This window comes from Propithecus coquereli, unplaced genomic scaffold (genome assembly GCF_000956105.1).
Source record: "Propithecus coquereli isolate 6110/MARCELLA unplaced genomic scaffold, Pcoq_1.0 Scaffold1, whole genome shotgun sequence".
Classification (NCBI taxonomy): Eukaryota; Metazoa; Chordata; class Mammalia; order Primates; family Indriidae; genus Propithecus; species Propithecus coquereli.
The window spans coordinates 13,456,809-13,481,588 of NW_012133857.1; the positions used below are offsets into that span (position 1 = coordinate 13,456,809).

Sequence of the window (24,780 nt, forward strand, 5' to 3'; positions counted from 1 at the left end):
AATTTTGGATAGGAAATCTGTCTAAACATAGATTTTTGTTTTCCAATTTTACTGCAGTTTAATCAAGATTTAGTTCACAATTCACTACAAAATAACTTTTTAAACTGCAGTGGTAACAAATGTTTTGGAATATTTTGTGATACAAGCAAGTTATGTGAAATAGTCATGTCAAAATGAAGTTTACTTACATTTAAGGACCTGCACAGAGGTCTTCAATGCTGGTAGAAAATCTTGTTTTGAAAGATAACCTTTCTGAAAAAATTAGCTATGGTAGGATGGAAGTGATAAAAGGAGCCCTCCTTCTAGAGTCTTTGTCTAGAAGGAGTTGGGAAATGATGCAAAGAGCCAGGATTCACCTCTGGGGACATTTTACCCCTTCTCTTAAGCATTCCCCAAATACTGAGTTGATTCTGTGAAATGAGGAGTTAATGTTTTCTTTTCTCCATAACTTGCTTTCAGAATTGCTTAACTAGAATAACAAGTAATTGATGTGAAAGTGGTCGATTGTCCGGTAGCATCTAAGTGATTAATTTCTTTCCTTTTTGGGGAGGAACCTCTGAGTAATGGAAAAGATGGAATTCGGAGTCCTGGCTTTTCTTTACTGCTGCGGTGTGCAAGTTATTTAACATCATTTTCTTAATGTGTAAATTGGGGATAATGTTTAGCTATCTCACAAGGTCGTCAAAATCAAATGAGAGCATATCCAGTGCTTATTAAATGTTAGTTTCTTCTTTTCCCCTTAGTACTTAAACTAATGGTAATACTAAGTGTATTAGTTCTGGGACAGAGCCAATGCAGGGTGATCAAGGTAGGTGTATGTGAATCTCAAAGCACTATGATTTGGGGTGTGATTTACTCAGCAAGATCGAATGAAATTCTTGCATTCCTGGGACCATGTGTTTAGCTTTAGAAAAATTGTTATTCCGTGTGGAGGGGGACAGCGTTGGGTACAGGGCAGGACTTAGATGCTTGTTAACTGAAAGAGACAGTTATTCTGAAGACATTTCCTTAGCAGATGTGGTTTAGTATAATTCACATGTCTTTTCTGCCAAACCGGGCAACTCTCTCCCTATTTTTCTCACAGCTTTCTTTTACTGTCCCTTCCTTGGTTATGGTCTAAAAGTTTTTGTGTAAATTGTTTAAAACTCAGAACAAATTTTTTCCATAAGCATGTTAGGGCTACACTTTTAGGCCTTTTCATAAAATCCTGTTCACTCTATAAAATAGCTTAAATATTGTATTTATAATGAGCAAAATAGTCAATTAAAATGACATTTTAGCTGCATTGTTTAATTGCTGTGAGGGTTAGCCTGAAAATTTAACCATTATCATTGTTCCTATGAGAACATGTTTTGAGTTTCAGCTTTGATTTTTATGACTAACTTGGAGCACAGATTTGTCTCTGCTTGTCAATCTGTAATCCCATGGCAAGGAGGGAAAACTTAAACTTCCTTCCCACCAATTTGAAGAAATGTAAGGAGGAGGACCTCCTTTTGCCCTGATGTTGGTGAGGGAAGGAGTCCCCTGTTGCAGCAGTGCAAAGAGTTTTTTCCCACTGCAACTGTTCATCTGTATTTGACATTGGTAAGGCTTTTGAGATTGTGTAGTACTATCTGACTGCCTTTTAAATTTTTTATAATATGGGAATTCTGCACAGGTTATAACATTTGGTTATATTTGGTTTATTTATTTATTTATGAATAGGTGATGCCTGAGCTTTCCTTTCCATTGTAATATTCTGTGATTGACTTTAGGTGATGGGGAAGGCACTGCCCTTTTTTGAGGATCTATGATGGGCCAATCATTGTGACTTAACGTTACTCCGTGACTATTCTCAGTGTAGTCTTAATTATACAGATGAAGAAACAGGATCTCAGAGGTTGTTAATCCTTTCTTGTCCTTCAACAATTGTATATTCCCTTAATTTTCTTCTTGGCAATGGGCAGTGTTTTGTGATACGCTTGACTGTCTTGCTCTCCTTCTCTAGTTTTATAGGAGACTGTTCTTTATTAAACCTGTTAGCCCATGTTTTGACTCCTTATGTCTCTCCCTCTTAGAAGATCTCTGCTTTCCTTTCTGTTGCCATGAATGCTTAGAAAGCCCTGCATCCTTCTATTCTTTATTCTACCTTTCCAAGAAACTTCCTGCTCTGAAGTGCTTTAGCTGAGAAAAATCCAGCTATTTTTGTGAAACACTTGTCTTTCTCCATACTGATAGTACCAAAACTACAAAACACAGAAAACAAAACTCAAGAAAATACTTTTCTCACCCTCTAATAGCAGCAGCAGCAAACAGCAACAATAAATAAAACAAAAAATAAACTAGAATAGAAAAGCAGTAAAGGTGTGAGTGAATATATGTTAGTTTGACATCTTAGAAGCAGATGCCGCCTCAGAAGTTCATCTTGTTTATTCTCCTGCTGTCATGAGGCAAATTTTTTAATAATTCCAGGGCATTTATTGCTTATTTTTTCCTAATCCCCATTTAGGAGACCATGAAAAATTTTTCTCATTTCCAACCAGAATAATTTACATTTTAGTTTTCTAATGTTATATTTATTTTTTTCCTAATTTAGAAGGTAATGCATATTTTCTGCTTTACTTTTACCTAATTTCCTCTTGCTTGGTTTTTCCCAGATGGGGAGGGGGGAAAAAAAAGCAGTTTTTTTTTTTTCAGCCATTAGTCCTTAAAAGAAATTTAGCTTATAAAGATCTTGTGGTGTAGAGGAGTCTAAAGGTGGGAAGGGAATAGGTCCATGTAACCAGATCTGAAAGAACCAGTGGTCACAAAATTTGAGTAAAGCTGTTAGTAAACTGACTACAACTCACTGAAATAGCCTGAGGACAGTAAGCTCTTTAGTTACTTGCTCCTTGAGGGAAGCCCAGCTTTTGAAGTCTCTGGAAGGGCCCTAATACCTCTTTTAGAGGTAAAGACATCTACTCCAGGGGTAGAGAATATGTCATATACCCAGGACTTTATTTTGTTCTGAAAAGTGAGGATGTGCTTGATGTCTTATCATCAGGGGTTTAGTGTTTACAGGGAACTTCCACATTTCATAATCCTACTTGAGCCTTACGTCATAATATCACCTCTCCTCTCTTTTTTAAACAGTTGAGAAAGAAGCTTTAGCTGAGAGAAGTTAAGTGAGTGATCTAAGGTACTTAAGCTAGTAAGTGCTGGATTGAGATTTGAACCCAGGAGTTTGGGATTCTAAGCCACAGGTTATTTTATTACACCATTGCCTCTGAAAGCAGTTTGTCAGTACTGTGTGTCTCTGGCTTGAAAGATTAGGCATACTCTACCGTTTTTAATTTAAACTGGATGTACATAGATAAGGACATGCCAAGTTCAGAAGGCAGGTTTTTATACTGCCTTGAGGAGTATGATGGGTAGGTACTATTGCCCTCTTTTAAGGCATTGTTAGCAGGGGAAAAGAAGTTGAATTAAGTAAACATTTATTGAGTGTCTTCTTAAACCAAGATGGATTTATTTTGATCTGTCATTCTATAAAGCAAACAGGAAGTAACATGAAATTATCAGCATTTTTAATAGAAAAGTTAATATACAACCCTATTCAATAGAATTCAGGTTTACAGTTCACTTTATCATATAGTATTAGAATATGCTTTAGAAACATTAAGCTAAAATTGTAAACATAGGACCATTTTCTGTCTAGCATTTTTAGACAACATTCTGAAGCATGAAAATCTCAAAAAAAATGGCCATTAATTTTTAGTAATTTGTATTTTGAATTTTTTTTTTTTTTTTTTTAAGACAGAGTCTTGCTCTGTCTCCCAGGCTAGAGTGTAGTGGCATCATCATAGCTCTCTACAACCTCAAACTCCTGGGTTCAAACAATTTTCGTGTCTCAATCTCCTGAGTAGCCGGGGCTACAGGCATGTTCCTCCATACCTGGCTAATTTTTCTATTATTTTTTGTAGAGACGGGATCTAGCTCTTGCTCAGGGTGGTCTTGAACTCCTGGCCTCAAGCAGTCCTTCTGCCTTGGCCTCCCAGAGTGCTAGGATTATAGGCATGATCCACCGCACCGACTTTGAATGTTTTTTAAATTCCTGTGTCTTTATTCTTGATTATAAGAATGATCTAAAATTATTCCCAATATGTAAGCATTATTGGTTACGCTATATTAGGATTTTAGTTCCAATGTTGTACTTTCACTATAATGAACAAACCTGTTTATGATTATGCTTTCAAGTGTCTTGTGTACCCCCTCTTGACAGATTTTGTATGGAAAAGCAAGATTTTTTTCTTCACATAAAGGCTCTGGAAGCCTTAATTTTTTAAAAATAAATACATTACCAAATTATTTTAGCTATGGCTCAGGTACTTGCAGTTGATTTGCTATATCACATATTAAGATACTCTAGTAAAGGTAATTATTATATTGGGAAATATCACTCTGAAACTTCCTGTTTTCCTGCTTATCTACAATAGAATAAAATCCCAACCTCTTGCTCCTATCTGTTTCTCCCTCTTCCTTCAAAATTGATTCATGAGCTCTTGGTGATAAATGAGAACCAACATTGATGGAAGAATTATAATGTGATAAGCACAGAACTTTATAATACAGATTTAGTACCATACCTCCAACAGATGTGCATTTGGCCTTATAAAGACATCTAGTGACAGTGCCCTCACCACTTCTTGGGACAGCCCATTTTATTGTTAGATAGCTATAATTAGAATAGCTTTTTTTTTTTTTTTTTTGAGGCAGAGTCTGACTGTGTTGTACTGAGTAGAGTGCCGTGGCGTCAGCGTATCTCACAGCACCCCTACTCCTGGACTCAAGTGATCCTCCTGCCTCAGCCTCCCAGATAGCTGGGACTACAGGCGTGTACCATGACGCCCAGCTAATTTTTCTATTTTTCAATAGAGATGGGGTCTCCCTCTTCCTCAGGCTGGTCTCGAACTCCTGAGCTCAAGTGATCCACTTGCCTCGGCCTCCCAGAGTGCTAGGATTACAAGCATGAGCCACCACTAGAACATTCTTCTTCTTTTTCTCTTTTTTTTTTTTGAGACAGAGTCTCACTGTGTTGCCCGGGCTAGAGTGCCGTGGTGTCATCCTAGCTCACAGCAACCTCCAACTCCTGGGCTCAAGTGATCCTCCTGCCTCAGCCTCCTGAGTAGCTGGGACTACAGGCATGTGCCACCATGCCCGGCTCATTTTTTCTATATATTTTTAGTTGTCCAATTAATTTCTTTCTAATTTTAGTAGAGATGGGGTCTCGCTCTTGCTCAGGCTGATCTCGAACTCCTGAGCTCAAACAATCCGCCCGCCTCGGCCTCCCAGAGAGCTAGGATTACAGCCGTGAGCCACCGCGCCCGGCCTAAACATTTCTTATTTGCTGTCATGTCTTTGTTTATATTAATTCTTCTACACAGGTTGTCTTTTCCCCGTGTCTTCATCTCTTGAATTATTTCCTGTCTGTCAAGGCTCCTCTCATATATTGCTTTCTCTGTAAATACTTTTCTAGATCCTTGACAATACCCTTCTCTTTCTCCAACCAGATATATTTTATTCTGCTAAATCCTGTAGTACTTTGTACCTTACAGTGGTATATTTGCTTTATCCTCTTCCATTAGACTAATGTCTTTCCAACTTTTGACTATGATCTATGGTAGAAATACATTTGAAGTTATCTTATATGTATAATACATATATTAATAGTTATATGTATACATATGTATGAAACAGTTAAACAAAAATTTAATGATGTAGTAATTAGTATTACTGTGTGCTTTGAACAGTGTATGCTGATATTTTCTATTTCATTGAAAATATTGGTGACAGTTTAATTGATTTTGTGATTCGTGGTTAAAAAAATATGTTTTGGGCTATAAACTCTTTAAAGTAGGGATCATGCCACGTTTATCTTTTTTTTTTCTTTTGAGACAGAGTCTCGCTCTGTCACTTGGGCTGGATTGCAGTGGCCTGATCATAGCTCACTGCAACCTCAGACTCCTGAGCTCAAGCAATTCTCCTGCCTCAGCCTCTTGAATAGCTGGGACTAACAGGCATGCGCCACCATGCCTGGCTAATTTTTCTGTTTTTTGTAGAGATGGGGGTCTCACTCCTGCTCAGGCTGGTCTCAAACTCCTGGCCTCAAGCAGTCCTCCAGACTCATCCTCCCAGAGTGCTAGGATTATAAGTGTGAGCCACTGTGCCTGGCCATATCTTTGTATTCTTTTTTTTTTTTGAGACAGAGTCTTGCTTTGTTGCCCAGGCTAGAGTGTTGTGGCGTCAACCTAGCTCACAGCAACCTCAAACTCCTGGGCTCAAGAGAGCCTCCGGCTCAGCCTCCCAAGTAGCTGGGACTACAGGCATGTGCCACCGTGCCTGGCTGATTTTTTTCTATTTTTACTAGAGACCGGGTCTCGCTCTTGCTCAGACTTGTCTTGAACTCTTGAACTCAAGCGATCCTCCTGCCTCGGCCTCCCTGAGTGCTTGGATTACAGGCATGAGCCACTGCACCCGGTCTATCTTTGTATTCTTGGCAGACATAATTCAGTATCTGGCCTACAGAAATTTTTATACACGCATTTGTCGTATTGAATTGGACATTTTTGAATTGGACATTTTTGTTAATGTGGCATCAAGCCTGATTTTTGGAGACTTTGAAACTGCCATTTCACACTAATTGCTCATTGAATTTATAACAACTAAACTCTAGGTTTTATTTCATATGAAGTTAAACTGTATCTCCTGTATCCTGAACTTGTATGATTGATATTAAACATACAAGTCAAATTTTAGTTTCATTTTTTTTTTTTTTTTTTTTTTTGAGACAGAGTCTCACTCTTTTTTCTGGGCTAGAGTGAGTGCCGTGGCGTCAGCCTAGCTCACAGCAACCTCAAACTCCTGGGCTCAAGCGATCCTTCTGCCTCAGCCTCCCGAGTAGCTGGGACTACAGGCATGCGCCACCATGCCCGGCTAATTTTTTCTATATATTTTTAGTTGTCCGATTAATTTCTTTCTATTTTTAGTAGAGACGGGGTCTCGCTCTTGCTCAGGCTGGTCTCGAACTCCTGAGCTCAAACAATCCGCCCGCCTTGGCCTCCCAGAGTGCTAGGATTACAGGCGTGAGCCACCGTGCCCGGCCTTTAGTTTTGTTTTTAAAAGACTTAAAAAATTTATTTCTGTTACATTTTAACCACTGTGTTTGGCTCATTAGTACAAACTGTCAAATCTTTTTTTTTTTTTTTTTTTGTAAATAGTAATTATAATTAACCCTTTCTAAAAGAAAAGGTATATGTAATAGTACACAATAGAGTAACAATTTAACTCAAGTGGTTTTTTTTTCCTTTTTACTCAAAGCACAAAGCAGACAATACTTTACACCCAGTTAACATGCAACTTTAAAAAAAAGGTTCATGTACAAATTAAATATGGAAATTCACCAGTAAAATCTTATTTGTCTTTTTACCCCCAAACTACCTTGACATTATCCCTCCATTTCACAATCAACAAGGTCCTACTACTTTGTGACCTGACCAACACCTTGCATTTCTGGAGCTTGACATTTCAGTGGACTACAGACATAGAACACTGTTACAGGTATAATGAAGTAGCATATCTACAAAGCAACTGATTGCCCTGCTTACCAATGGAGAGTTCCCCACTCCAGTGTGCCTACTCCCTGCCCTCCTCAGCACAAACATAAATATCCTCCAGTCATTCAGAAGCTGTCTTGCCAAGAAGGCCCTGAAGCATGATTTCCCTAGACACCTAACACATCAGCATTGACCATATACAAAAGCACCCAAATGCACTAAGATCTTCACTTCTTCAGATATTCCTTATGTGTGAAATTTTCCTAGCATACAGAGAAACAAAAGTTTGTAAAATGATAAAGAGATAAGACAAAAACTTCTGCCTCTTCTTGCGTGCAAAGCTCAAACTGTCAAATCTTTTTGAAGGTTAAATTTGTGATCCCACATATTGTCTTTTTCTTGAAACTTTATCTACACAATTGATAAGCCTATCTTCTGTCTTTTTCCAAGTGGCTATTAAAAATGTTCAATAGGATAGGAAAAAATTTTATTGCCCTAGAAGGAAGTGTCTAATGTCTAAAAAAGTGGACTTTGCAATGTTGTGTTTTGAATGCAAATTATCTGGATGAACATTTCATGACAGTGCCAGCTGTGCCACCTTCGTGAACCTGATACTGTTTGGGGTTAGGATGGGCTCCTGGCCGGACTGTGGTCTTTGGCAGAGATATTTTAGAGGAGGAAAGATTCTAAGAGGTCTGTGTGGACTTACTTTTAAGCATGGGGAATGACAAATATCAGCATTGAAAAAATGTTGACTCCATTTTCATCTTCATGTACAGGAGGAAGGGTGGCACTAAACTTTTCTTGAGTTTTGTTTCTGACATTCTCTCCACATTCCCTACACTGTAGATGTGGTAGACAACTCATCCTTTTCCAGACAGGCCTATAAGTTTCCTATGTTTGTTGCTTTGCTCAGGTTGTTATATCAGCAGTCCCCAACCTTTTTGCCACCAGGGACCAGTTTCATGGAAGATAATTTTTCCACAGATGGTGTGCTGGGGTGTGGTGGGTGATATGGAGCTCAGGCAGTGATTGAAGGCTAGTTTGCTAACGGGCCATGGACCAGTAACAGGCTGTGGCCCCGGGAGTTGGGGACCGCAGTATTGTGTGACTAGAATACTATGACTGCCTTTATGTGCCTGGGGAATGCCAACTGAAAAAGCTCAAATGTCTTCTCCTCTTTGGTGCCTTTCCCAGCTCTGCCTGATATAAATAAGCATTGCTGCTTCTCCTGAAGTAGTTGGTTTCCATCTCTGGTATGGCATTTATCCATTTAGATCATGCTTAATTGCATCTCTTTGACTCAGGAGACTGAGTTTCTTGAGGACAAGGAACTTTGTCTTCATGTTTGTATTATCAGGACCTAGTACATAGTACTAGTCCTAGTCCACTAGCACATAGTGAGTGATCAATGAATATTTAATTAAAAGTCCAACCTAGTGAAGAGTTTTATTTTGCTTTGTTAATCTTGATGGTATTATAAGGTATTTTAAAAGGCAGACTATGAATCTAATAATATTTGATTGTTAGAAATTTGTGACATCATGAATATACTTTTTTTCTTGGTTTTTTTCCTGTCCTGAGCCTGTCAGAGAGGTTTGCTGTCTACAGCTGAGTTCAAATGACTGATTATGAATCCTTCTCCACATAGTGTTTCATAGTGATCACAGCAGTGATTCGGAAATCTTACCCCAGGTAATTGGGACGCAATTTGAACTTATTCCAATAATGCCTGTTTCGTTTGACATCTTTGGGGAATGCTATGCTTTGGATGAGTGACTTTTCCAAAGAACTCAAGGTTAAACCTTTAAGAGCACAAGAAGAAATTTTGTCTATTTTTGTTGGATTTTTCCTAAAATACAGCATATTCTAGTCTTCCCTGTATTGTGAATTCAGTTGCGTTGAATACATTTGAGCTTTATATTTTTCTATGTAACATTTCTCTCTGAGTAACATAACATATATATCATTATAGAAATGTCAGTAAATATAGAAAAACACACACAAATAAAGGAAATGTCGTTTTTTTGTCCCCAGACAGACCCCCTCTGAACATATTGGCATATCTTTCCACTCTTTTTTATATATATATGTTTAAGGAGACATTTAGAATAAATTTAGGACCTTACGGTTTATATTATAATCTACTTTTATTTTAAAAATCTGTTATACTGTGAACATTTTCTTATATCTGAAATGTTCATTGTTGTAATGACTGCTCTTGCCTAATATGGATATACTCTAATTTTCTTCTTTTGAGCAGTTGGTTGTTTGAAGTGAACTGTTGCCAAGTTGTCCTCTAGGGCAGTGAGGGTACTTGTTTTCAGCACCCTTGTCAGTATAGGGCATTATTTCCTCTACAGACTTGCATTTTCAAAAATTTCAGAATTGATACATACTTGAGAGGAATAAATCCTCAAGCATTACAAAAGTAAAAGGCAGGAAGGAACTTTTTGAAATGAAAATTTTTTGATATGTTTAAACATACTGAAATATTTAAGCTATAAAATATATATAAATATAAATATATATAATATATAAATATACTGAGCCAGTGGTATATGATTGTAAGTAATGATACTGTGGTTGTTATACAAGCACTCATTGTTCTACTTCTTGGGTATCAATTGTTTAACTGAATTTCTGGTGATTTGACATTATTAATATAAACAAGTGATTATGATGTTAATGCAGTGATAATTTGTTTCTTCCTCACTGAAATCCATAGGAAAATTTTTAGTTCCAATTTGTGGTTCTCTTGTTTATTTATTCCTCTTCTCATCTGGTTGTGATGCTTGTAGGGAATTTCAGAGGGGGGATGTGTGGGATTCTTTGACTCACTATCAGTGAATTTAAGTGGTATTTTTGTTTTGTTTTGGTATCCTTTATACCTCTGTACATTTCTTTTCTCTGTCGCTACTTGGGGTATTATCCTTTTCCAATTTGGCAGCACCTCATTGCTGTTTTCTTCTTTCCCCAGCCATACATTTGCAAGCTAGGCCTGAATTGAACTTGGTCAAGGGAAACTGAGTAATCAAATGTGTGAAAAACTAAAGTGGCTCCTTTACTCTCCTGTGGTGTGAGATTCAGTTTCTTTGTGATAGACTCAATCCTGTTAAAATAACTTTTTTTTTTTTTTTGAGACAGAGTCTCACTGTCTTGCCTGGGCTAGAGTGCCGTGGTGTTAGCCTAGCTCACAGCAACCTCCAACTCCTGGGCTCAAGTGATCCTCCTGCCTCAGCCTCCCGAGTAGCTGGGGCTACAGGCATGCGCCACCATGCCCAGCTAATTTTTTCTATTTTTAGTTGTTTGGCCAATTTCTTTCTATTTTTAGTAGAAGCGGGGTCTCGCTCTTGCTCAGGCTGGTCTCGAACTCCTGACCTTGAGCGATCCACCCGCCTCAGCTTCCAGGGTGCTAGGATTACAGGCATGAGCCACCGTGCCCGACCTAAAAGAACTTTTTGACTCATGGTCAAAGCCCTTTAGGAATGCCTGTCTTTGGAACAGAGGCAGTACTCTGGGAGTGATGGAACCCAATGTAAATTTAATCTGTGTAGAGGGAAGTTTCTCTTCTGGGTGGATGCACGTGGATGTGACATATGGTACTGCTGCAACCATCTTGTCATGAGTAAAGCCAGGAAGGAGGGGGTTTTATTTTGTTTTTCAGTATACGAATGGGAAGAAACACTTAGTACTTGGAGCACTATGGATGGCAGTAAGGAACTTTTTGAAATGAAAATGTTTTGATATGTTTAAACATACTGAAATAATAATATATAATATTATAATATATAACATAAATATAAATATATGCAATATATAAATATACTGAGACAGTGGTTTATGATTGTAAGTAATGATACTGTGGTTGTTCTACAAGTGCTCATTGTTTTTTTTAATTTGCTCTCTCAGAAATTGTGCAGGTTTCTGTGTTAGGTGTATAGAGTAATGATCAGTTTTAATTGGTTAACTCTTCACCTAGATATTTTTTGATTTTTAAAAATTTGTTTTTCTTATTTTTATTGTGGTTAGATATGCATAACATTTACATTTTGCCCATTTTAAGTGTACAATTGAGTGGCATTAAGTATATTCAAAGTGTTTATAACCAGCACCATTTATTTCCAAAACTTTTTCATCATCCCAAATAGAAACTCTATACCCATTAAGGAATAACTCCCCATTCCCCTGTATCCCCAGCCCCTGGTAACCTCTATTCTACTTTCTGTCTCTATGAATTTGACTGTTCTAGGTACCTCATATAAGTGGAATCATACAATATTTGTTCTTTTGTGTCTGGCTGATTTCACTTAGCCTAAGATTTTCAGGTTTCATCTGTGTTGTAGTACATATCAAAATTTCCTTCCTTTTTTATAGCTGAATAATATTCTGTTGTATGTGTATGTATCCCATTTGTTTATCCATTCATTTGTTGATAGATACAGTTAGGTTGTTTCTATCTTTCAGCTGCTGTGAATAAAGCTGCTGTGTACGTTGATGTACAGATATCTGTTTGAGTCTCTATTTTCAATTCTCTTGAGTAGATACCTAAGATTGGAATTGCTGGATCATATGATTATTCCATGTTTAACTTTTGAAAATATCCCCAAACTTTTTTCCATGGTAGTTGCACTTTTTTACATTCCTGTCAACAATGCATGAGGGTTCCAGTTCCTCCACATCCTCACCAACACTTCTTATTTTCCACTTTTTTATAAAAAAATACTAGCCACATTAATGGATATGAAGTGGTATCTCATTGTGGTTTTGAATTGCATTTTCCAACTCAGTGATTAGTGATATTGAGCATCTTTTCATGTGTTTTTTGGCCATCTGTATATCTTCTTTGGAGAAATGTCCGTTCAAGTCTTTTGCCCATTTTTGAATTGGTTTGTTTGCTTTTTGTTGTTGAGTTGTAGGAGCTCTTTATATTTTCTGGATATTAATCCCTTATCAAATAGACGAATTGAAGATATTTTTGCCAATTCTGTGGTTATCTTTTCACTCTCTTGGTAGTATCTCTAGATGTATAAAAGTTTTTAATTTTGATGAAGTCCAGTTTATCTATTTTTTTCTTTTCTTATCTGTGCTTTGGTGTCATACTTAAGAAACAATTGCCAAATTCAGGGTCATGAAGATTTTCCCATATGGTTGTTGTAAATTTTCTTTTATTGTGATAAAATATATGTGACATAAAATTTGCCATTTTGACTATTTTTCATTATAGAGTTCCATGGCATTAAGTATGTTCATATTGTTGTGCAACCATCACCACTATCCATCTCCAGAATTTTTTCATCATCCCAAACTGAAATTTTATACCCATTAAACAATAACTCCCCATTCCCCCTCTCCCCTAACACCTGGCAACTACTATTCTACCTTTTTTTTTTTTTTTTTGTGAAAGGGTCACACTCTTGCCCAGACTGAAGTGCAGGGGTGTGATCATGGCTCACTGTAACCTTGAACTCCTGGGCTCAAGTGAGCCTGTTGCCTTAGCCTCCCAAGTAGCTAGGATTATGGGTGTGCACCACCATGCTCAACTAATTTTTTAATTTTTAATTTTTTTTGTAGAGATGGAATCTTGCTATGTTGCCCAGGCTGATCTCAAATGCCTGGCCTCAAGTGATACTCCTGCCTCAGCCTCCCAAAGTGTTGGGATTGTAGGTGTGAGCACCATGCATGGCCATCATTCTGTCTCTGTGTTGTTCTTTTTTTTTTTTTTTTTAAGAGAGGGTTTTTTTTTTTTTTTTTTTTTTTTTTGCTATAGTTTATATTTGGCAGACTCACAATACAGGAAATATTAAAGAAGTTTCTTTAGGCCAAAGGAAATAGAATCAAGATGGAAGAGCAGAAATGCATAGGAAAAAAGAGCTCTAGAAAATAAATATGTGAGTAAATATACAACAATATTAAGAGATGGTGTCTTGCTGTGTTGCCCAGGCTGGTCTTGAACTCCTGGCCTCAAGAGATCCTCCCACCTCAGCCTCCCTGGTAGCTAGGACTATAGGCATATACCACTATGCCAGCTAATTTTTCTATTTTTTGTAGAGATGAGGCCTCGCTATGTTGCCTATGTTTCCCAAGCTGGTCTTGAACTCCTGGCCTCAAGTGATCCTCCCACCTTGGCCTCCCAAAATACTAGGATTACAGGCATGAGCCACCACGCCTGGCCCCCGGCTAATTTTTAAATTTTTTGTAGAGATAGGGGTCTTGATATGTTACCTAGGCTGGTCTCAAATCCTGGCCTCAAGTGATCCTCCTGTCTTGGACTCCCAAAGCGCTGGGATTATAGGTGTGAGCCTCTGTACCTGGCCTCATTGTGGTTTTGATTTGCATTTCCCTAATAATTAGTGATGTTGAGAATCTTTTCATGTACTTATTTGGACATTTGTATATTGTCTTTGTAAAAATGTCTATTACAGTCCTTTGCCTGTATTTTAAATCAATTTTTTTTGTTTAATTGTAGTTCTTTATGTATTCTGGATATTAATCCCTTATCAGATATATGGTTTGCAGATATTTTCTCCCATTCTGTAGTTTGCCTTTTTACTCTGTCGATAGTATCTTTTGGTACACAAAGTTTTTTTTTTTTTTTTTGAGACAGAGTCTCTCTTTTGTTGCCCTGGCTAGAGTGAGTGCCGTGGCATCAACCTAGCTCACAGCAACCTCAAACTCCTGGGCTCAAGCAATCCTTCTGCCTCAGCCTCATGAGTAGCTGGGACTACAGGCATGTGCCACCATGCCCAGCTAATTTTTTTCTATATATTTTTTTTTAGTTGTCTGATTAATTTCTTTCTATTTTTAGTAGAGACGGGGTCTTGCTCTTGCTCAGGCTGGTTGCGAACTCCTGAGCTCAAACAATCCGCCCGCCTCGGCCTCCCAGAGTGCTAGGATTACAGGCGTGAGCCACCGCACCCGGCCGGTACACAAAGTTTTTAAGTTTGATGAAGTCTAATTTACATAATTTTTCTTTTGCATATGCCTTTGGTGTCATATCCGAGAAATCATGGTTAAATCCAATGTCATGAAGATTTCCCTCTATGTTTTCTTCTAAGTGTTTTATAGTTGTAGCTTTTATGTTTAGATCTTTGATCCATTTCAAGTTAATTTTTGTATGTGGCATATAACAAGAGTCCAATTTCATTCTTTGTGGATATCCAGTTTTCCCAGTACCATTTATTGAGGATACTGTTCTTTTCCCATGGAATGATATTGACACTCTGTCAAATCATTAGAGCATGTATGTGAGGGTTTATTTCTGGGCTCTCTGTTCTGTTTCATAGGTCTCTATAATTCTGTCTTTATACCAGTACCATACTGTTTTTCATTCTGTAGCGTTGTAGTAAGTTTTAAAATCAGAAGTGTGAGTCCTCCAACTCTGTTATTTTTCAAGATCGTTTTGGCTCTTAGAGATCCCTTGAAATTCCCTGTGAATTTCAGGGTGAATTTTTCTATTTCTGCAAAGAATGCCGTTGGAATTTTGACAGGAATTGAGTTGAATCTATTGATTGCTTCAGGCAGTATTGTCATCGTAACAATGTTAAGTCTTCCAATCAGTGAACACTGGCCAGCTTTACATTTATTTAAGTCTTTAATTTCTTTCAACAATGTTTTGTAATTTTCAATGTACAACTTTTTAACCTTTTTGGTTAAATTTATACCTAAGTATTTTATTGTTTGAGGCTGTTGTAAATGGAATTATTTTCTTAATTTCCTTTTCATATTGTTTTTGTATTGTTCATTTATAGAAATACAACTGGATTTTGCATGTTAATTTTATATTTCGCAACTACCGAATTCATTTATTAGTTCTAACAGGCCTTTTTAAAAATTCTTTCAGGTTTTCTACATATAAGACCATGTCATCTGGAAATAGAGATAATCTTCCTTTCCAATTTGAATGTCTTTTGTTTCTTTTTCTTGCCTAAGTGCTCTGGCTAGAACTTCCACTATTATATTAAATAGGCGAAAGCTGGCATCCTTGTCTTGTTCCTGATCTTGGGGGGAAAACTGTGTCTTTCATCATTGAGTATGATCCTAGTTGTGGATTTTTCATATTCATTTTTTCCTTTGTTTTGTATTAATAGCAAGATTATTTTCTGTTTCACTTAGCCCAGGCTACCACATGGCCTGTTATGTTTGTTGTTTGTATCTGTAAAAATGTGTATTATGTGAATCTGGGGATTTTGTCTTTTCCTGCTTCCCAGTATGCATATCCCATTTTGCTGGTAGATCTGTGTCCTTCCCCAATCCTGATTTGTTCTTTCTTATCATATTAGTTACTATTCGTGGTCAAGGTACTAAAATTTTATTTCTGTAATTTCAAAGAATAACTTAAAACTACACAAGTTAATTTGTAGTTGTGGGAAGGAGCAGGTAGAGGTGAATAAAAAGAAAAAAAAATTTAGTTAGTCCAAACCTCACCACTGAGAGACATTTATTTTATGATTCTCCCAAGAATCCCCTAAGCATATGAAAATGATTTAAAAGTTGAATTTAAGGATAATTTGTTAAAGTCGGTCTAATTGTCTTGAGTCAACCCTATAGACTTTTTCATATATTCTTCAGTTCGTCTATACCAGTGGTCCCCAACCTTTTTGGCACCAGAGCCTGGCTTCATGGAAGACAATTTTTCCATGGACGTAGGGTTGGGGGGTGCAAGGGGTAGGCGGGAAAGGAGCTCAGGCAGTGATGGCAGTGATGGGGAGCAGCTGTAAATACAGATGAAGCTTTGCTTGCTGCCCCGCCACTCACCTCCTATTGTGCAGCCCCCCTGTTCCTAGGTTTCACAGAAGACAATTTTTCCATGGACGGGGAATGGGTGAAGAGGGTGGGGAGTGCCTGTGGAGCTCTGTGGCCTGGTCCCTAAGAGGCCACAGACCAGTAGTGGCCTGAGGCCCAGGGGTTGGGGACCGCAGATCTATAAATATTCAGTTAGGATGTTATAACTGGATATTCCCTAATTGTTCATTACATAGAGATCATGTAGGTTAAAATAAATTCCAAATTTGAGAGAAAGGAACTCATGTGATTTTAGTGGTTGGAGATAGGTAGAAACATTTCAAACATTTAATAAGGAAATCTAAATTGATAGAAATTGTTGAACAACTCATCCTTGAAAATAGAGAATTTGAAATGATTTTTAATGGTGTTTAGGAGATGGGGTGGGGAGGTAGAGGATAAAGATGATACTGAGATTACATGTGACAGAGATTGACAAGGTGGTATCAGCCATAGTTTTTATATTGCCCACAAGAGGGAAATGAAAGTTAAACTTTGTTCCTTGGCAAGAGTGGAAGAGAAGTCTTTTTTAAGGTAATGAAACATAGGTAGTAACATGGAGTTAAAAATATAAATCTAACTAGAAAGTTAAAATAGCTCATTGCATTTTTTTTATTCATTTAATAGACTTTTATTAAGATCTGGTATATACTAGGTACTGGGAAACAATGAAGGAAGAAGATACAGGTGTATTTCAAGACCCTTAATCTAGAGGATTATGAGAATTAGATTTGGGAAGTTGTATTTTGTGAAGATGGTAGTTGAAACAGTGCCGGTAGAGAAGAATTTTTAGCTGAGGATCATATATTCATGAAATTTTAGATCTAGAAGGGACCATAATGGTGTAACTCAGATTTCTTGTTTTTCAGATGGGATTACCAAGCTCTGAGAAATATAGTGATTTACTCAAAGTCATACAGTTTGGCTTTTTGGGTCTTGAATTCAGATCCTGATTCCCTGTACAGGTTTTTGCTCCCATATCATGGAATCTGGGATACAACTACCAGAGGACAGATATCAGTCAAGAAGTATTTATCAGATACCTATTACATGTAAGATTTAGTGGGTAAAACAAGCATCTTCTTGTTCTTGAGGAGTTTATAATCTAGTCGCAGAGTTTGGGTTCTTTCAATTATAACTGATAGAAATCCATCTCAAACTAAAGCAGAAGGGCTTCATACCCATTTAAAGTTTGAGAATAGGTTGAGATCGTTTCGGCCCCAAGACCTCCGAAGTTTCCCTCAGGATAGCTGGCGCTCTCGCGCGAGCCCGCAGTTTTACCCATTTAAAGTTTGAGAATAGGTTGAGATAATTTCAGGATAAAACTGCGTGGAAGTGGGTAATGTGTGAGAGCACCAGCTATCCTGAGGGAAACCAGCTACTAGTGATGGTTCGATTAGTCTTTCACCCCTGTACCCAGATCAGGTGACTGATTTGCACATCAGGACTGCTATGGAACTCCACCAGAGTTTCCTCTGGCTTAGCCCTGCCCAGGGATAGTTCACCATCTTTTGAGTCCTAACACGTGTGCTTGTGCTCCATCTCCCTGGAGGCGCAGACAAGACCGGCCAGTGGTGCACCCTCAGCATACTGGAGAGGCCTGTGGATCGATCACACGTTGGCTGGTGAGTGCACCGGCCCTCACCTTAATTGCACCATAGTGGCTTTTGTGGGAGCCCCTGACTTGCACATGTGCCTATACATATCTGTCCTCTTTAAGTTATTTCAGCAGTGTTTTGAAGTTTTGAATGTACAAGTCTTTCATCTCCTTGGTTAGATTTGTTCCTAAGTATAAATGGTCCCTGACTTACCATGATTTGACTTTAGGATCTTTCAACTTTACCATGGTGTGAAAGTGATATGCATTCAGTAGAAACTGTGCTTTGAGTACCCATACAACCAATCTGGTTTTCATTTTCAGCATAGTATTCAATAAATTACATGAGATTTCAACACTTTTATTATAAAATAGGCTTTTCGTTAGATGATTTTGCTTAACTATAGGGTAATGTAAGTGTTCTGAGCATGTTTAAGGTAAGTTAGGGTAAGTTATGTTCAGTAGGTTAAGTGGATTTTCAACTTATGGTATTTTCAGTTTATGATGGATTTGTCAGACAAAACCCAGTTGTAAGTTGAGCAACATTGTATTTTATTCTTTTGATGCTATTGTAAATGGAATTGGTTTTTAAATTTCCTTTTTGCAGTCAAATGCTCTACTCCTGAGCTATAACCCCGAAATTTCCTTTTTGAATTGTTCATTGTTAGTGTTTGGAAACACAATTGATTTTTGTCTGTTGATTTCGTATCCTGTAACTTTGCTGATTTCATTTATTAGTTCTAACAGTTTTTTTGGTGTGTGTATGTAGAATCTTTAGGGTTTTCTACGTATAAGATTATGTCTTCTTTGAATAGAGATAATTTTACTTATTCCTTTCCAATTCCTTTCCCCCCCTCTTTTCTTGCCTAATTGCTCTGGCTAGGTCTTGGAATACTATGTTGAGTGGAGGTGGCAAGAACTGGCATCTTGTTTTGTTCTTGTTCTTAGAGGAAAATCTTTGCCTTTCACCATCGAGTGTGGTAACTGTGAGCTGTTCATACATAGTCTTTATAACGTTGAGGTAGTTTACTCCTATTCCTAGTTTGTTGAGTGTTTTTATCATTAAAGGTTTTTGAATTTTGTATAGTGCCTTTGCTGCATCAATTGAGGTGATCATACAGTTTTGTCCTTCATTGTATTTGTGTGTATTATGTTGATTGATTTTTATGTGTTGAACCCTCCTTGCAGTCTAGGAATAAATCCCACTTGCTCATGGTGTGTAATCCTCTTAATGTGCTGTTGAATTTGAGTTGTTAGTGGTCTTTCGGGGACTTTTGCTTCAGTGTTCATGATGGATATTGGTCTCTACTTTTCTTGCAGTGTCTTTGTCTGGCTTTGATATCAAGGTAATGCTGTCCTTATAGAGGGAGCTTGGAAGGATTCCCTCTTCAATTTTTTGGAAAACTTTCAGGAGGATTGGTATTAATTCTTACTTGAATGTTTGGTAGAATTCTGCAGTGAAGCCATCTGGTCCTGGGCTTTTCTTTGTTGGGGAGGTTTTTGATACTGGTTCAGTCTCCTTAGTCATCGTTGCTTTGTTCAGATTTTTCCTTTCTTCATGAATCAGTCTTGGTAGGTTTTGTATTTCTAGGAACTTATTCATTTCTTCTAGATTAACCAATTGTTGGTCTGTAATTGTTCATAGTATTCTCTTTTAATCCTTTTTATTTCTGTAGAATTGGTAATGTCCCTACTCATTTCTAATTACAATAATTTGTTTTCTCTCTTTTTTTCTTAGTCTGGCTGAAGGTTTATCAATCTAGCTAAAATCTGCCTATTATGTTGATCTTTTCAAAGAACCAACTTTTTGCTTTGTTGATTTTTTCTATTTTTCAATATTTTATTTATCTCTGCTCTAATCTTTAGTATTTACTACTTTTGCTAGGTTTGGGTTTAGTTAGTTCTTCTTTTTCTAGACCCTTAAGTTATAAAGGTAGGATGTTGATTTGAGATCTTTTTTCTTTTTTAGTTTAAGCATTTATAGATATAAATTTTCTTTGTAGCGCTGCTTTCTCTATCAGAAATTTTGGTATGTTTTGTTTTTGTTCATCTCTATTTTCTGATTTCTCTTTTGATTTCTTCTTTTACCCATTGGTTGTTTAAGAGTGTGTTAATTCCTATATATTTGTGATATTTCCAGTTTTCCTTCTTTTACTGATTTTTTTGTCCATTATGTTGTGGTCAGAGTAGATACTTTATGTGGTATTTATCTTTTAAAGCCTGTTAAAACTGAATTTCATGACCTAACATATGATGTATCTTGGAGAATGTCCCATGTGTACTCATGAAAACTGTACATTCTGTTGTTATTGAACAGAGTGTTCTGTATGTGTCTTTTAAATCTAGTTTGGTTTATTGCAATGTTCAAGTCCTCTATTTCCTTATTTCTCTCTAGTCGTTCTATCCATTATTGAGAGTGTAATAGTGAAGTCTCCAACTATTACTGTTCAACTATTTCTCCGATCAATCAATTCTGTCAATCTTTGCTTCATATATTCTGTTATTAGGCACCTAAATGTGTGTAATTGTTATATCTTCTTGCTGTATTGGACCTTTTACTAACATTTAATGTCCTTGTTTGTCTCTTGTGACCTTTTTTTTTTTTGTTTTGAGGCAGAGTCTTGCTCTGTTGCTGGGGCTAGAGCACCATGGCATTAGCCTAGCTCACAGCAACCTCCAACTCCTGGGCTCAAGTGATTCTCCTGCCTTAGCCTCCTGAGTAGCTGGGACTACAGGCATGCACCACCACACCCAGCTAATTTTTCTATTTTTAGTAGAGATAGGGTCTCACTCTTGCTCAGGCTGGTCTCAAACTCCTGAGCTCAAGTGATCCTCCCACCTCAGCCTCCCAGACTGCTAGGATTACAGGCGTGAGCCACCACGCCTGGCCTCTTGTAACCTTTTTTTGATTTAAAATCTATTTTGTGTTGATAATAGTATAGCCATACCTGCTCACTTTTGGTTACTATTTGCATGGAATATCTTTTTCCATCCTTTTTCTTTCAATCTGGTTGTGTCTTTGGATCTGAAATGAGTCTGTTTTAGACCGCATATAGTGGGATCATTTAAAAAAATGTTTTCTGCCATTCTTTTGATTTGAGAGTTTGATATCTTTACATTTGAAGTAAATACTGATAAAGGGGTAACAAATTCTGTCATTTTGATATTTTTTGCTATATACCTTATATATTTTTTGCCCCTCTTCCTGAATTACTGTGTTTTTATATATTTAGCTGATTTTTTTTTGTGGTGAACATTTAAATTTTATTCTCATTTCCTTTTGCTATATTCTTTGTGGTTAACAAGGGTATTAAATATAACATAGTAAAGCCATAACATTCTAATTTGCATTTATGTCAGCCTAATTTCCCTAACATACAAAAACCTTTGCTCCTGTAACAGCTCCGTCCTCACCCCTTTCAGTTATTGATGTCATAAAAATATATCTTAATATATTGTGTCCAAAAACATAGACTAAAAATTGTTTTTTAAATGTATTAGTCTCATTTAATGAAATTTTTAATGCATTAAATCATATAGGAAACAAAAACTAGAGTTACAAACCAAAGTCACAATATTAGCTTTTCTAATTGCTCCTTTACCAGTGATCTTTATTTTTTCATATGGCTTTGAGTTACTGTCTAGTGTCTTTTCGTTTCAACCCAAAGTACTCCCTTTGCATTTCTGGCAGAGCAGATCTTGTGGTATCAGCCTCCCACAGCTTTTGTTTTTCTGGGAATGTTTTAATTTCTCCCTCACTTTAGAAGGACAGTGTCTTTGTATGTAGGATTCTTCACTGACTTTTTTTTTTCTTCAGCACTTTGAATACATCAGCCCACTCTTTCTGGCCATCCAAGTTTCTGCTGAGAAATCTGCTGACAGTCTTATGGAAGTTCTCTTGTATGTGATAACTTCTCTCTTGCTGTTTTCAAGATTCTCTTTTTGTCTTTGGTTTTTGACATTTTAATTATAATGTACTTCAGTGTGAGTCTCTGAGTTTATCCTGCTTGGAGTTCATTGGGCTTCTTAGATGTTTATATTCATGTCTTTCACCAAATTTTGGAAGTTTTCAGTCACAATTTCTCCAAATAAGTTCCTTGCCTCTTCTGTGTCTCCTCTCCTTCTGGGATACCTGCAGTTTGAATATTGATCTGCTTGATGATATCCACATCTCTTCATCTGTATTCACTTTTATTCAGTCTTTTTTCTTTCCATTCTTGATACTTGATCTTTTTTTTTTTTTTTTTTGAGACAGGGTCTCTATTGCCCAGGCGATAGATTGCAGTGGTGTCATCGTAGCTCACTGCAGCCTCAAACTCCTGAGCTCAAATGATCCTCCTTCCTCACCCTCCTGAGTGCTGGGACTACAGGCATGCACCATCACCCCCAGCTAATTTTTGTGTTTTTTGTAGAGACAGGATCTTGCTATGTTGCTCAGGCTGATCTCGAACTCATGGCCTCAAGTGATCCTCCTACCTTGGCCTCCCAAAGCGCTAGGATTACAGGAGTGAGCCACTGTACCCAGCCAGACTTGATAATTTTAATTTCAAGTTTGCTCTTTCTTTTGTCTGCTCAAATCTACTTTTAATGCTTTGTATGTTTTTGAAGCTCTACTGTTATCTGTATGCATATACAGGATTGTTATGTTTTCTTGGTGAATTGACCTTTACATCATTTTGAAATGTCCATTTTTATTCCTAATGATTTTGTTTACTTTGACATCCAGTCCATCTGAAATTAATATAGCTTCTCCCCCCAGCCCCTTTTTTAAAGACAGGATTTTGCTCCATCACCCAGGCTGGAGTTTAGTGGTGTGATCATAGCTCATTGCAGCCTTGAACTTCTGGACTCAAGGAATCCTCTTGCATTAGCCTCCTGAGTCTCTGGGACTACAGGTATGCACCACCATGCCCGGCTAATTTAAAAAATGTTTTTAGAGATAGGATCTTGCTATGTTGCCCAGGCTGGTCTTGAACTCGTGGCCTGAAGCAGTCCTCCTGCTTCAGCCTTATGAGTAGCTGGGATTATATTTGTGAGCCACTGAGCTCAGCTAGCTTTCCCATTGATTGATTTTGTTTTTTTAAATTTCAAAATATTAAGGTGGTACAAATGTTTTCGATACATGGATAGCTTTTATAATGCTTTAGTCAGGGCTGTAAGTGTGCCAATCATCCTGAATAGTGTTCATTGTATCTGTTAGGTAGGATTTTATCCCTCCCATTTTTCCCCCTCCACCTTCTTGATTTCCAATGATTTTTACTTCTTTCTGTGCCCAGGTGTGCTCATCAGTTAGTTCCAACCTATTAGAGAGTATATGTGGTCTTTGTTTTTCCATTCTTGAGATACTTCACTTAGGCTAATGGTCTCTGGTTCCATCCAAATTGCAGCAAAAGACATTAATTTATTCCTTTTTATGGCTGACTAGTACTCCATGGTATATATATATATCACATTTTGTTAATACACTTATGAATTTATGGGCACTTGGGTTGATTCCACATCTTTGCAATTGTGACTTATGCTACAATAAACATTCAAATGCCCTTTGATTAATGTTTGAGTGGCAAATATTTTCCCTTTCTTTTACTTCTACTTACCTATATCTTTATATTTTAAGTGAATTTCTTACGGAAATCATACAGTTGAATCATGTTTTTCATCCATTCTGAAAATTTCTGTTTTTTAAGTTGGTATGTTTATACCATTCTGCATGTATGTTAAGTTTTCCCTTTTTATGGTGCTCCTTCTGGTGTGTGGGAGGCAGTTAATCCTTTACCTTGTTTTAATAACGCTGAATCTTGAAAATATCCCTTAACATTTGTACAGGAGCATTGGGCCTTTTTTAAGGTAGAAAATGTAGTGGATTTGTTGTTCCTATTTTTATACTTTGTTTTGCTTAATTTTGAGTTTTGGACATTGAGAGATAATCTGCAAACTTGAACTCATGCCATCGGTTTTTTTAGATAGACTTGAGAAACTTTGGAATACTTTTTATTTTGAAATAATTTAACACTTACAGAGAAGTTATAAAAATAATAAAAAGAATTTTTGAATATTCTTCACCTGGATTCCACAGACGTTAACATTTTACCATGTTTTCTTTATTATTCTAACTTGCAGACATGACACCCCTTTACCTCTAAATACTTCAGTATGTATTATCTAAAGATAAGGACATTCTCCTGTATAACCTCAGTACATTTGTCAAAGTCAGGAAATTAACATTGATGCAATACTACTCCTTAGATATTTTGGGTTTTTTCCTGCATTTTTGCTACTTTAAATAATACTGCTGTGAACATTTTATGAACATTTCTGTACACGTCTATGTTTGGATATATGTTTTTGTTTCTTTTGGGTACATATCTGGGAGTGGAATGGCTGGGTCATGTGTTAAGTCTATGTTTAACTTTTTTTTAGAAACTGCTAAAGTTTTTCAAAATGGCCACACCATTTTACATTCCTATCATCAGTTTTTTTTTATGTTTTCTACGGTATCCAGCCATTCCAACCTATCATCAATTTGTGATGGTTCCAATTTCTGTGTCCTAGCCAACACTTATTTTCTATCATTTTCTACTAGCCATTGTGGTGGGTGAGAATGGGTATCTCATTGTGGTTTTGATTTGATGGCTAATGATATTAAGCATGTTTTTATGTGCTTATGTGCCATTTGTTTATTTTTTTGGAGAAATGCCTATTCAGATCCTTTGCCTTTTAAAAATCAGGTTAGTTTTCTTTTTATTGATATTAAAATTTCTTTGTATATTCTAGATACAAGTTCCTTGTAGGTAAGCTTTGCAGATATTTTCTCCATTTTATGGATTG

The 24,780-nt window shown here is 37.0% G+C and overlaps 1 protein-coding gene across 1 annotated transcript in view; it reads left to right on the forward strand.

The window, feature by feature from the left end:
* Window positions 1-24,780, forward strand: part of DOCK3 (dedicator of cytokinesis 3) — a 681,302-nt gene that overhangs the window by 1,289 nt on the left and 655,233 nt on the right. The window lies entirely within an intron of this gene.